Genomic DNA, 13,511 nt, shown 5'->3' on the forward strand with positions numbered 1-13,511 from the left:
TCAGAGAGCCCAGAGATCAATGGGAGAGGCTTCTGGCAAAGCGAAGCTCTTTCCAGAGGAACTATGGGATAGGTTTTGGAGGGCAGCATCCTGTCTCCCAAGACAGCCAGGGAGAATCCCTTCAGAGAGCCCAGAGATCAATGGGAGAGGCTTCTGGCAAAGCGAAGCTCTTTCCAGAGGAACTATGGGATAGGTTTTGGAGGGCAGCATCCTGTCTCCCAAGACAGCCAGGGAGAATCCCTTCAGAGAGCACAGAGATCAATGGGAGAGGCTTCTGGCAAAGCGAATTAGAGGAACCCAAGCTCTTTCCAGAGGAACTATGGGAGAATCCCTTCAGAGAGCACAGAGATCAATGAAGGAGGCTGCTGGAAAAGCAGGGAGGGAGCACTCTTCCCAAAGATTCTCTTTCCAGGGTTGGAGGAGAAGGCAGATTCCATTTGGGCACAAAGGCGATAACCCCCCCCCCCTGCCTGGGCGAGATCAGATGCCTCCTCGCGAGGAGCCTTCCCTTCCTGCCTCTCCTCCGTTAGAAATGGGCTCTCCCCACACAGAGGGGAGGTTGCAATCCACCGGGGGAAGCCTTGTAGTCCTTGCAGGCGCTTGAGCAGCCGGGACTTCATGCGCTTAAAGCGCTGAAGAGATTAAGTGCCTGTAAATCATTAAAATAAAAAATAAAAATAATCCTTATCTCTTATTGAAAGACCACAGCAGACAAAGGGGCGAGGGAAGCAAAAATGGCGGCGGTCACGAAGGATGGGGACAGAAAGGGCAACTCCCCCAAGGACAGCCCCCATCGCAGTCCGCTCCTCCCATCCATCTAACCCGATTCAAAGGCTGTCGTTCCTATTTAAATACTCCGGTTCCTAACTCGAATCAATGGAAAAACGTAGGTCGGACCCTAGTGGTTTTTTAACACGCGTTAAATGAGGAAAACTCGATTTAAATTTTTATCCCGCTCTACGATTCGATTTGTAGTGGGGACGATTGCGGGTTGCTCTAGAACCGTTCTAGGTTTAAATCGGATCCTAATAGGAACGCCACTCCTTGGATTCGATTCAGAACGCGGGGTTTCACCTAGTGGGAACATCCCCAAAGACACACGGAGCAGAGGTGAAACCTCAACCCCATAGTGTCAGCCATGCAACTGCTAGTGCCAGCAACTGAACTCCCAGTGCCACACAAAGGCAAAGGTGCACAGAAACTGTCAATGTTTTTTTTAAAAAATCCATGCTGCACCATGTCCCCAAAAGGTCCCCTCTCCCCAACTTTGCTGACCTCTGGTCATCAGGCATTGAAGCAGATAAGGGGACTAATTCACTGGAGAATGGGGAAACAGCTGTGCAGTGGTTTAAAGAGACCACTTGACAGCATGGAAATTTTAACTTCACAGGATTTAAAGAGCCGGTATCTTCGCCCATGGAACCGCAAGCCTGAGAAGGGAAAAACAATGGTGATTTGCCAAGACCTGTAGGATGAGTATGTTCCACCCTTCTGCTCACCTTCTGCCCCTTGCCCCTCCCTCCTGGGTGCCCCGAATGTGATCAGCAGCATGTTCCCATTGGCGGTTCCCTAAAATAACCCGGTTCTTTTGAAAAGACAATGCTTCAGTTTCAAAAGAACTGAGTTAAGGGGGATTTGCGCCACACACCCCCCAAAGAAAAAACAATTCGGGTCAGAGAAAAATGGGGCAACTGTGAATGACCCACTTTTAAGCTGGTTTGCAAACCGGTTTAGAACATAGTGTGAATGAGACCTTAATGTCACCCTGGAAGTGGTGCAGTGTGTACCAAGATATTTCAGAATGTACATACCCATAAAACAACAACAACAAAGGCAGGTAAATCAAGACATACCAAAAGGTATATTGTTTATCTTGTGCTATGTATCTCTGATTAAAATTATATTGTTGGTGTTGATTTTTGCAGGGACCTAATTCAAAAATGTAACATCCATATTGAGGGGATCATTGCCTTCCTTGCTCACCACCACTACATTTATCACTCTGTGGTGCTAACCTGAGAGCAAATCTATTCATTGGAGAGATGTCCTAGTTCAGAGGTCAACAATTCCATGGCCCTCCAGGACAGCAGCTCTCAGCATTCTTCGCCATTGGATAGGGTTGGTGGTACTTGCATTCCAACAGCATTTGGAGACTGCACATTCCCACCTCAGCCTTAAGTCAAGCAGTAAACTAATTTGAATTGTTGTCATATTCCTTCAAGTTGTTTTCAGATTATGGTGACCCTAAGGTGAAGTTATCATGATTTTTTCTTGGTAAGATTTTTTTCAGAGGTGATTTACCTTTGTCTGAGTCTGAGAGACTGTGACTTGATCAAGGTCATCCAGTGGCTTTTCATGGCTGAGCGAGGATTTGAAACCTTCTGAGTCCAGTATTTAAATCACCACACCACACTGGCTCATGGATCATTTACTAGTGTGTAAAAATTCCCTGCTAGCTATTCTGCTCTCAAGGAAGTGTTCTATTTGCTACTTGGAACTCCTATCTCCATGTATGGGTTGTAAATTGACAAATGTTACCAAGAAAAGAAAATTACATTTGATCCTTTAGAACATTATAATGTTCTAAAGGGAATCTGAACTTTCCTACATTGAATAAATATTCAACAGAAACATTCTGAAATATTCTAGTTTTGTTTGTAGGCGTTGAATTGGATGTTTCCTACAGATTCCTTCCAGGATAATGCATTCATTATCCTCTTATTTGGTTATTTTCCTACTTTTGTCTTTTGTTTCCAAACTGAATGGACATGTATTGACCTAAAGTTAACTTTTAACTTTAGCCTTCTTATCTGGCTACCTCTTTACTTTAATCTTGGGGAGAAATGTACAACAAAGCGTATTTCTAGAGATTTGTCACCTAATTTACATTTGGTTTGAATAGAACTTTATCCTCTTTTGTGTGCACAACAATGGAAGCTTAAATACCACTTGAATGACCACAGATTTCTACATAATAATTTGAGTTTGTTTTGCAGTGCCAGAAACAGTGTATCTTAATGTGTGGGATCTATGACAATTATTATTACTTACTGAAGGGGGGAAAAGGTAGGTGTTGGAATTCTAGGCTATCAGGAATTACCATAACAAAAATGTTTAGCATGCTCAACATTTTTACCTTGTGACTGGCCCAAAAAACAAAACAAAACAAAAGCCAACAATAAAAAAAAACCTTGAAATCTGATTTGGCTTCTTAAGCATGTTGATTTTCTTTTGATTTTTGTCTTTTAAAAAACAGATCTTAGCCATTGGGTCCATACAGACAGGCCAAAATAAAGCTGTTTCAGGTCACTTTGGAAGTATGCTGTTTGAATGATGCATGCATCTTAAGAGGCCGGAAGCCATGCCAACACCATACTCCCGTCCTAAGGACTGAAGCACAGCTTTGGTGCAGTTTCTGGCCCCTTAGGATACATGCATCATTTAAACAGCATACCTCCAAAGTGACCCGAAGCAGCTTTATTTTGGCCTGTCCATATGGGCCCATTGTCATGATAGACAAACTTTTGACAATGTGGAAACAAAGTGGCAGGCATTGTGTGTTGAAGACTTGGCTCAAAAATAGTCCCTCAGGCTCTTCTCACCAAAGGACTGAAATATGCATGTATGGAAAGTCTTATGAATAAGAAGTCTTTTTGAAACAAGCCTTCAAAGCTGCTGCCACACTGCAGAATTAATGCAATTTGACACTGCTCCTTTCTATGGCATCCTGGGGTTTGTTGTGGTAGCAGAGCTTTCTGACAGAAAAGGCTAAATATCTCACAAAACAACAGATCTCAGAATTCAATAGCATTGAGCCATGGCAATTAAAGTGGTGTCAAACTGCATTAATTCTGCAGTGTAGATGCACCTGTAGTGCTTAGGATACAAGTCTCATGATCTTTAAGGCTCCATGTTCTGGTACAGTTACTATCAAAATTTTGCAAAAAGATTCTGTACTTATTTGGATTCAAAATGCAAATTTTCTTGATGCAGAATTTTGTTTTCTATGTAAGACACACAATTTATATCTGCTACTGATTGCAATTAGGCAGCACAGCATTCGCAGAAACAGTAACACAGAGTTGTGATAAGTCTGTAGTCCATACCCTCAGTTTCACAAGGATGGTCCTGGTTAGTCCCTTGTCATCCCACTTTCTCAGCTGCTATCTGAGTTTCTCTTTTCTCATCCCACTTTCCTCCTTTGTCCTTGGCTTACTTCAGTTGCTGCAAACTGAGTTCCAAGTGTGAAAGTCATGCAGAAGAGAAAGGAGAGGAATGGGTAGAATCTTGCCCTTCCCAATAGGCTCATTTGGATTTCCCCCCCCCCCTTTTTTTTTCAGGTATTCCTAAACTTAATACATACATGACTTTAAACAGCTTAAAATAGCAGTTAAATATAATCGGTCCTCCTTGTCCACGGACTTTTAATCCACAGATTCAACCATCCATGGCAAGAAAATATTTTAAATATAATTTTCAAAAGCAAAGTTTAATTTTGCCATTTCATATAAAGATCACCATTTTATTATGCCACTGTATTTAATGGAACTTGAGCATCCATGGATTTTGGTATCCATGGTTGATCCTGAGACCAAACCCCAGCAGATACAAAGGGGCACTGAATGTTCTTCATCATTAATAGATGTTGTCCTCTTGCTAATTGGCCACACACTTTTGACCACACTCTAATGTTGCTTTGGCCACATGCATCCCAGTTTTTATCTGTGAAATATTGGAGAGTATGGTAGTTAACACTTCTGTCCTAGGTTTTCCATTTCACTCTGGCTACAGGCTGGTCCCTACAATTCTCTTTAACTTACAATGAATTCTATGTATAATAAGTTTATATTTTCTTTTTCTCCCTCAAGAAAGGGTGCTGTGTGCTATGTTTCTTTAAAGCTGTCTAGACAGTTTGCCATCATACAACTACAGAGCTGGGGAAATTGAGGGCTTTTCCTGTAATTAAAGCTCCTCCCCCAATATTAAAAAAAAATACCCAAGAAATTGATTGTAAATCTAATCTTGCATTGCCAGGGAATTGCAGGTAAGGACATAATTACTTCATTGATTTATATTTTAATGGTAACTTTTAAAAAATGGATGGTTAATATTTATAAAAGGGGAAGGGAAAAGCCATTACTGATTATATATTTTGCTTTATTCGTTCAAGGTAAACAGGAATGGGGGTATTTGCTGTTTTCATAGCCAATTTGTATAACCTTGTTGTGAATAGCAATCTGAAACCTGGTGTAAATTTTGCTAATATTCTGGTATGTTTTTGAATGAATGGAGTTGATACAAATGCTAAGTAAAACTTCAGTACTGTAGTCATTTTCTTCACTAAAAACGTTTGCAGCTTCTAATTCTGCCCCAAGCATAAATCACATTTTAAACTCTTGCTGTGATCTCTTCTTTTACTAGTTGTGTATATGTGTTACTCGGTTGTTTCATAGCTCAATGTCCTACTCTTAGTACTTCCTAACTGGACTTAGATGATATGGCTGATATCAGGAGACAGAGTTAAGATTCATATCATGTGTCATATATAAATCTTGCTCCTTATACCACCCTTCATACTGTAGTCACTGGCCACATACATACCTCATATAGAGAATGTTATATTGGTCCCTCTTTGATTATTGCCACAGTTGTTGGGTGAATGTTGTTATTATTCTCTACTACTCCTTTGACAGGAGGGAAGGAAAGAGCTTTTAAACCTGTAAGACCATTTCTAATCTCGAGCCCTATTCCCACTGGGCTATAAATTGAATGAAGAATCGGATTATAGAAACATCGTTCCCATTTGAACTCGTTTTTGTTCCTTGTTTAAGGAAAATCGTTCCCATTTGAATCCACATTCGATCCAGCTTTGATTGATTTCTCTAGCTGAAACCCAAGTCAGTGGTGGATAACCCAGGTTATCCTGACACCACTTTTCCAGAGGTTTTTTTTGCAGCTGCCGTGTCGGATCCACGGCAAACTAATGGGAATGACAAGGCTGAGCGAATCAGGGGAGGAGCGATGTTCAAGGGGCTGTCCCGGGGATGTCACCAGCTTTGTTCTTTCCTGGCATTCCAGGCGCCATTTTCTCCCGTTCGCATTGCTTTTCTACAGTGGTGTGTAAAACTTTTTTTTTTTTTTAAAGAAGAAAGTTAAACATTTTTTTTTTTTTTTGGAGCGGAAAGAAAAAGGAAAGGAAAGTGGAGAAGGGATATGTAGAAAGGGAGGATGGCGAAAACTTTTTGTGAGCGGAAAGGAAAAAGAGAGAGAGAGAGAAAACCCGAAATCCCTGAACATGGCTCCTGAATCCAGCCTTGTTTCCTTTTCTGAGACAGAAAAGGGGTGGCTGGCTGCTGCATATTGGGGTGGTTTGAAGAAGAAGGGTCCCCCTGCTCAGGAGGAGATCTATGGAGGCCAGGAGCCTCAGACTCTCCTCAGTTTTGTGGGGGCTTACTGGGAAGGAAATGCCTTTCCCAAATCCTCCTGAGGCCGGAATGCTGGATCTGAGGCTCTTGCTCGCGAGGAGTCCCATTCGGGTTGCAAGTGGGCGCCTCTTTCCTCTTTCCGCCTTGGAAAACCCTGAGGCTCCCAGCTGTAATAAAAGGGCCTTAGGCTGCCTAAGCACCCCCCAAAAAATTAAAGGGAGGAACGCTAAGAAATACAACTCCCTCTCTCTTTATGTACCTATCCAACCCCTCTACTTTTTTTTCTTCATATTCCCCACAGAGCCATCTTTCTCTCCCTCTCTTTGCAAATAATAATAATAATAAATATTTGAATGTGTAAAACTTTTTTTTTAAAAAAAGAAGAAAGTTAAACTGGGTTTTTTGGAGAGGGAGGGGAAAAGAAAAGAAAGAGGAGAAGGGATATGGAGAAAGGGAGGCTGGTGAAAAAATTTTGTGAGCGGAAAGGAAAAAGAGAGAGAGAGGAAAACTCCAAAACCCTGAATGTGGCTCTTGCATCCAACCTTGTTTCTTTTTTTGAGACAGAAAAGGGGTGGCTGGCTGCTGCATATTGGGGTGGTTTGAAGAAGAAGGGGGGATAAGAAGAAGAAGGGGGGATTAGACATCACTGTAACGTCTAATCGCCTAAGCGCTTGATTGATAGCTTTAAAAAAACAGTTCCAGAAAGGCAATGAGAACGGGGAACAAAAAAAAAACCCATGTCAAAATACAACGGAGAAATATCACTGGGAATGAGAACATGGCTCAAGAAAAACTGAGTACATTTGCTCCATTTTGTAATGGGAACAATGGACCTGATTCGAATATGACTTGGAAACTTGATCCGATCCAGACTCGCAGTGATATACGTCATTTTATATGCCCAGTGGGAATGGGGCATCATTCACCCTGTCTCCATTATGCTGTTCTAATCTTCTTTACTATTTGTGGCTGCTGCAATGGTACAGAGATCAAGTACAAATGCAACTCCTCTCTTTACTCATGTTGTAGCATTTCTGAAGCTACCTAAGTAGCATGCCAGCTCCACATGCACAAAAAAGTGCCTGTCCCTAGAACTTTACAGACGATGGGCCTCCCAGTGTGGTTAGCCAAAGGATTGTAAATAGCTGCTTGCAGGGCTCCCAGTGACAAGCAGAACTAACCTCTAGGCCACCAACCCCACACAGTTCTTCGCCCACTTCCCCTGCTTCGTCCTCAGCTTAATTCCATTGCAAACTGAGTTCAAAGTGCAAAGGTACAGTGGTTTTCATTCAGTTAACTCAGCAGGGGGCAGGGATGGAATCTTGCCCTTCCCAGTAGGCGAAGGCAAAAGCAAATTGCTACAGCCTCTCACAGCTCATGTGTTGTTCCTCATTAATAACTTTTGCTGTCTTGACCACACTCTGATGCTACTTGGACACATGTGTCCCAGTTTTTATCTGTGAAATATTGGCGGGTATAATGCAGTTTACAATGATGCCCAATGGGTCCATTTTACACATTTTGGTTTTTAATTGAATCCTGAAGTTATATAATAAGTGCACACCTACAATCTCAGTTCTCACCTCTGCCACTCCCTGTTAGAAATAGACTCTTACATTGCCTACTTCATGTAAATAATTATTGGAAGACTTGTCAGTAAAATGTATGCATTCATGGGTTGTTGTTGTGTTAAAATGCAAAGGGTGACAGAAAACATATACAAGTGAGCTTGCTAACAAATTTATTTTATTTATTAAAGTATTTATATCTCACCCTATGTCACAAGATCCCAGGACATGACACAAGTAAAAACATTATAAACAGATTTAGATAATTTACAATAATAAAAATCATTTAAATAGACTAGGAACATAGTAAACGCATTAACAGGTTAAAACAGTTAAAGCAGAATGACTTACTTAGGTCACAAAGGTTTTAATAAACAGCTCTGTGTTTACTTGGCACATAAATGAGGCCAATGCTGGCCACATCCCAAAGGGAGGGACTTCCACAACTGGGGGGGGGGGATGCCACAGCTGAGAAGGCCCTTTCCCACATCCTTGCATAGTGTATTTATTGAATTCACTGGTGGGATGCAAAGGAGGGTCCTAGCTTACCTCAATCTATGGGCAAGCCTATACAGTGAGAGGGACTTCCTCAGTAATTGGATATGTACTTGACAGCCAACTTGGGGTGGGGACCACAGATGGCTGTATTCATTTGAAATGCTAAATGACAGCATAGCATGACAAGAATAAGACTATGTAGCATTTTGGGTTCACATGTTCCCTCTTCCTCTAATGAAGGAACCTGGAAGTTTCCGTTTTGGTTTTTGACTAAGTATACCTGAACCCAATCAGTGTGAACTTTGGTTTACTAAAGAAAAACCTCTTCAAATGGATATGTACTGAACTGTCTTGTTTTAGTAATGCTATAGTAAGGCTTTCTACAGTTTGTCTGGATTTGAACAAAATGTCAAGTTGTGATTATTAAAAAAAGAAGTGCAGAAACTTCTGAACTCTTCTTCACAGCCATGATAGAGGAAGGGAGAGAGGATAATAGAATCCTATAGAGTTGGAAGAAACCACAAGGGCCATCCAGTCCAATCTTCTGTCATGCAGAAACTCACAATCAAAGCACCTCCAACAGATGGCCATCCAGCTTCCGTTTATAAACTTCCAAAGAGGGAAAATCCACCAGACTCCAAGGGATTGTGTTCCATGGTTGAACAACTCTTACTGTCAGGACGTTCCTCCTAATGTTGAGGTGGAATCTCTTTTCCTGTAGCTTGCACCCATTGTTCCATATTCTAGAAGTTTATTGCATGCATTTTCCAGCCTGATCTGTGTACTGGATGGGATCAGGCTGGAACGGGAAGAAACGGGTTTTACTGCACACAAAATTGCTGCTGTGCTGCCGTCTGACCAAGATCCATCCCCAATCAGTGCTCTGATGGAAGCTTTCCGTCTTACCAAAATCACCCAAGAAACAACAAGCCTGCCTTGTTTTTCACATGGGCTAAAGCAGCATCTTTACTTTCTTAAGGGGGACTATGACCACAACATAAAAGGAGGGAGAAGACACTACCTGTTGGACAACAGGAGCTCTTATTTTATGTCAGGTTTTAGAGAGGAGAAAACCAGTTTGATAGGAACATGCTTAACATTCTGTATTTCTCCACCCTCAATTTGTTACAAGTCTAACTGACCAATCTAAGCCTATGTTCCCTTCAGTTTTGCATTTCTGTGATCTGACCCCTTTTGTACTTTGCAACGTGTTAGTGTGTTGCTATGGATGCAATTCACAACAGCATTTGTATCTTTTCTGAGACAATCTGTGGCTATATATAGCTGTTTGCATTGTGTTCCTTCCTGTTCACTAGCAATAAAGATGATAGCTATTCCGGGAGGGAGGGGGAGACTATGGACTGAAAAGAGCAATGTTTTGATAGATAAGCAGCAATGATATATGGGAATGATAGGATCCATGTGAATGCATTAAATGAAAAGTTAACATATGGATGAGTCGATAGAGTTACAGTGGCTTTCCAATTAGCATCATAGAATCCTAGAGTTGGAAGAGACCTCAAAGGCGATCCAGTCCAACCTCTCAGCCATGCAGGAATACACAATCAAAGAAGTACCAATAGATGGCCATCCAGCTTCGGTTTAAAAACCTTGAAAGAAGGAGACTCCATCAAATTCCAAGGCAATGTATTTCACTGTCAAACAGCTCTTATCATCAGGAAGTTCTTCCTAATATTTAGGGGGAGTCTTTTCCCCTGTAGCTTGAATCCATTGCTCCACGTCCTATTTCCCAGAGCAGCAGAAAACAAGCTTGCTCCATCCTCAATATGACATCCCTTCAAACATTTAAACATGGCTATGATGTCACCTCTTAACCTTCTCTTCTCCAGGCTGAACATACCCAGCTTCCTAAGCAGCTCCTCATAGGACATGGTTTCCTCCAGACATAAAATCATAGACCTTTTATTTTATGAGCCAGAGATAACATTTACAACAAGGTCCAAAACACTACATGATCAGTTGTAACCAGGATGATGGAACTCTCTCTTCACAGTTACATCTCATCAGCATTCTCATCATGTCTGAGAATGCCAGTCCTCAAACTCAGCCCAACTGAAGGATTTCAGGGCACTGGGTAATAATGTATACAGTGCTCTCCCTGTCATGTGGTGCATCAAGAAGAGGCAGTAAGAGAGATCAGTGTGGGTGTTGCTGCAACTTGTTCTCTTAATGTGCTCCATGAATAGGAAAGTGCTGCAGTTATCATTTCCCAGTGTCTGACTTGCAGTGCTGTACCGCTGATTGAGGCACTTCTTGACTGAAAAGGTAGTTTTTGAGGGGCCACATTTGGCTATAAAACACTGTAGATATGACTCCCCAAATTACAAGATTTTAAATCCAGTTTTCATAACTACTGAACAGGATGCCAGGGAATATTTCTAAATATTGTTTTGATGCTTAAAAATTTTCTAATGTCACATGTTTTACTTGTTCAATATTAGGGCATAAAGGTATCGATTAGGAATGAAAAACTCCTTCTAGATTCTTTTCCATAGTTGAAAATGAAAGCAAATGAAAGAAAAATGATAGTCAAAGCATCACATATAATAGTCTTTATTAAATATTTCTGCTTCTCTTACCATGTCAGCACCTTTTTGCTGCATCAGTTAGTGAGTTTGGATTATGCTTCTCACTTAATGTATGTTCAGATAATTAAAACAACGTTTTATTCTCCACGCATGGAGATGTAATTAAGACAGTGGCAAAATACTCTGAAGTTGTGTTTACTTAAAAAATAACACAGGGCTGTAAAACTGAGGGCCATGGTTTTTTAAAAAAAAGTTTGCTGGTTTTATAAGAAGTTGGCATTCTAAATCCAAAAATGACCTCAGATTTGCTTCATCACATACAGTTTTTTCACAACCTACTTTGACATTTCTTTGTTGTAATATGTGACTCAATGAAATAATCCTGCAAAAGATAGTCCCACCAAGAGTAAGAAAGGGTTTACAGTCTCTCAACAGACTTTCAAAACACTTTAATTTGCTGATATGAAATACAAAAATCCATTCAAAAGCACTAAAAGAAATTGCACTGGAACATCAAAGCTGAGTAACTAATGAATTGATAAAAAATATCAAATTTGTAAAAGAACTGGTTATACTACATTTTTTTTTTAATTCAGCACCCAAAAATATGTTTAAAATAGCTACAATATTAGAAAAAAGGTTTTTCTTTGCTGGCATATGTAATTTTTATCTGTCCTATCATAATGACTACAAGACAATTTGTTAATCACTTTCATATGTTATATCTGTTGAGATCCTTCACTGTGGTATGTTGCTGGTTCAGTAATATGAATGTACTATCCTGCTTGCACACTTCTTGTATATTTATGTAAACAATGTAATTATAACCTAAGTATGGTGGTTTTATTATACCACCATTTGTAATCCCATTGGTATTGTACTTTGATGTCTAGATAGCTCCTTTGCTCTAACATATAAACATAATTATTTTTTGAAGATAATATCATTTTGAGAGAAATATTAATGTAATCGGGAGAGATGCACCTCTCCCAGGGTCACAACTGTTTCTTCTCTTGCAAAAAGTAGTGGAAATGACAACAGAATAAATGGGCGTAGCCTATGAAACAGGTGGAAGATGACACACAGACTTTCAGTACCTTTCTTATGGTGTGTCTATGTGTGCCTTCAAGTTGTCTGTTGACCTCCAGAGACCCCATGGATTTCATAGGGTCTTTTCACAATAGTAAGTATCTGCTAGCATTCAGGTGGCATATAGCTGTGCACAGTGGGAACCTTTTGATACTGTTTGTGCTCACATGATAATGTCAGGGATTCCTGTTGTTAATGTTTTTCTTCTCCGTTATAATGTTGTGGCTTCTGGATATTCTTTCATCATGCTAAATAGCCCAAGGTAGCCATGGGAGGTATAGCAATAGCAATAGCAAGTACATTTCTATGCTGCTTATCAGTGAACTAGCAGTTTACAATGTGTAAGCCAATTGTCCCCAACAAACTGGGTACTCATTTTACTGACTTATGAAAGGATGGGAGGCTGAGTGGGCCTTGGAGCCCTGCCTGGAATCGAACTCACAACCTTGTGGCTCCAGTACAGGCACTTAACCACTACGCCACTAGGGCTCCTTTGTACTTGTCAGAACATGGTCTTATGACACCAGGAAATTGATTTGTGCATTTTGAAGGTGAGAAAGCACAGAGGAGGTGATTTCCATCCCTGTGTCCAGTGCTGTTGGTTGCTTTTGAAGACACTAGATGGTGAATCAACTATGAGTTTTAGTGTGACATTTAAAAAGCTATCCAAAGTGATGAACTTGTTTGTGGGAAAAGGGTTGAATATCCAGTATAGCTCTTTTAATAATCCAGCTAAAACCAGGAACAGATTTGTTGCCTGCCCAGATAGAAGCCACCAGGTATCACTGGACATACCCTCAGGTGAGAGGAGGAAATGATGTAAGTAAGACATATATAAAGACAGCTGTTGTCAACTGAGACAGAAGGATGCTGAGCCAAGTGGAGCTGTGTAGGCTGGATGTAACTTTGTGATCTGATGTGGGGTAATGAATTTGCAGTCTTAAAGGAATACCTGTTGTTTGCCTCAATTGATGTTTGTCTGCACTAGAAAAATCATGTTTTCAGTCATTTCTCATACAAAAGAATCTGTCCCTGAGTAGCACTATGCCTAGAACTAACTCCTCACTGCTCGATGAAGTAGGAGTTCTTAACTGTGGTCCTATGCTGACATTCAGCATCCACAGATACCAACTGTCTGAAGAGACCAGTCTGCTTTCTAAACACCCATGTGCATTCAGGACACATATCCCTAGTTGACATAGCTTTGACATAATTCTGAATAAGATTTATAGAAGTCAATAACTTGAAGTGGGAATTATGTGGCCCTCCAGATGTTGCTAGACTGCAGATCCTAGGGTTTCTCAACATTGGCTATGCTTGCTAAGGCTGCTAACTTGCAATCCAACAACATCTAGAGAACAGTATTATTTCCAGCCCTCATC

This window comes from Sceloporus undulatus, chromosome 1, assembly GCF_019175285.1.
Source record: "Sceloporus undulatus isolate JIND9_A2432 ecotype Alabama chromosome 1, SceUnd_v1.1, whole genome shotgun sequence".
Classification (NCBI taxonomy): domain Eukaryota; kingdom Metazoa; phylum Chordata; class Lepidosauria; order Squamata; family Phrynosomatidae; genus Sceloporus; species Sceloporus undulatus.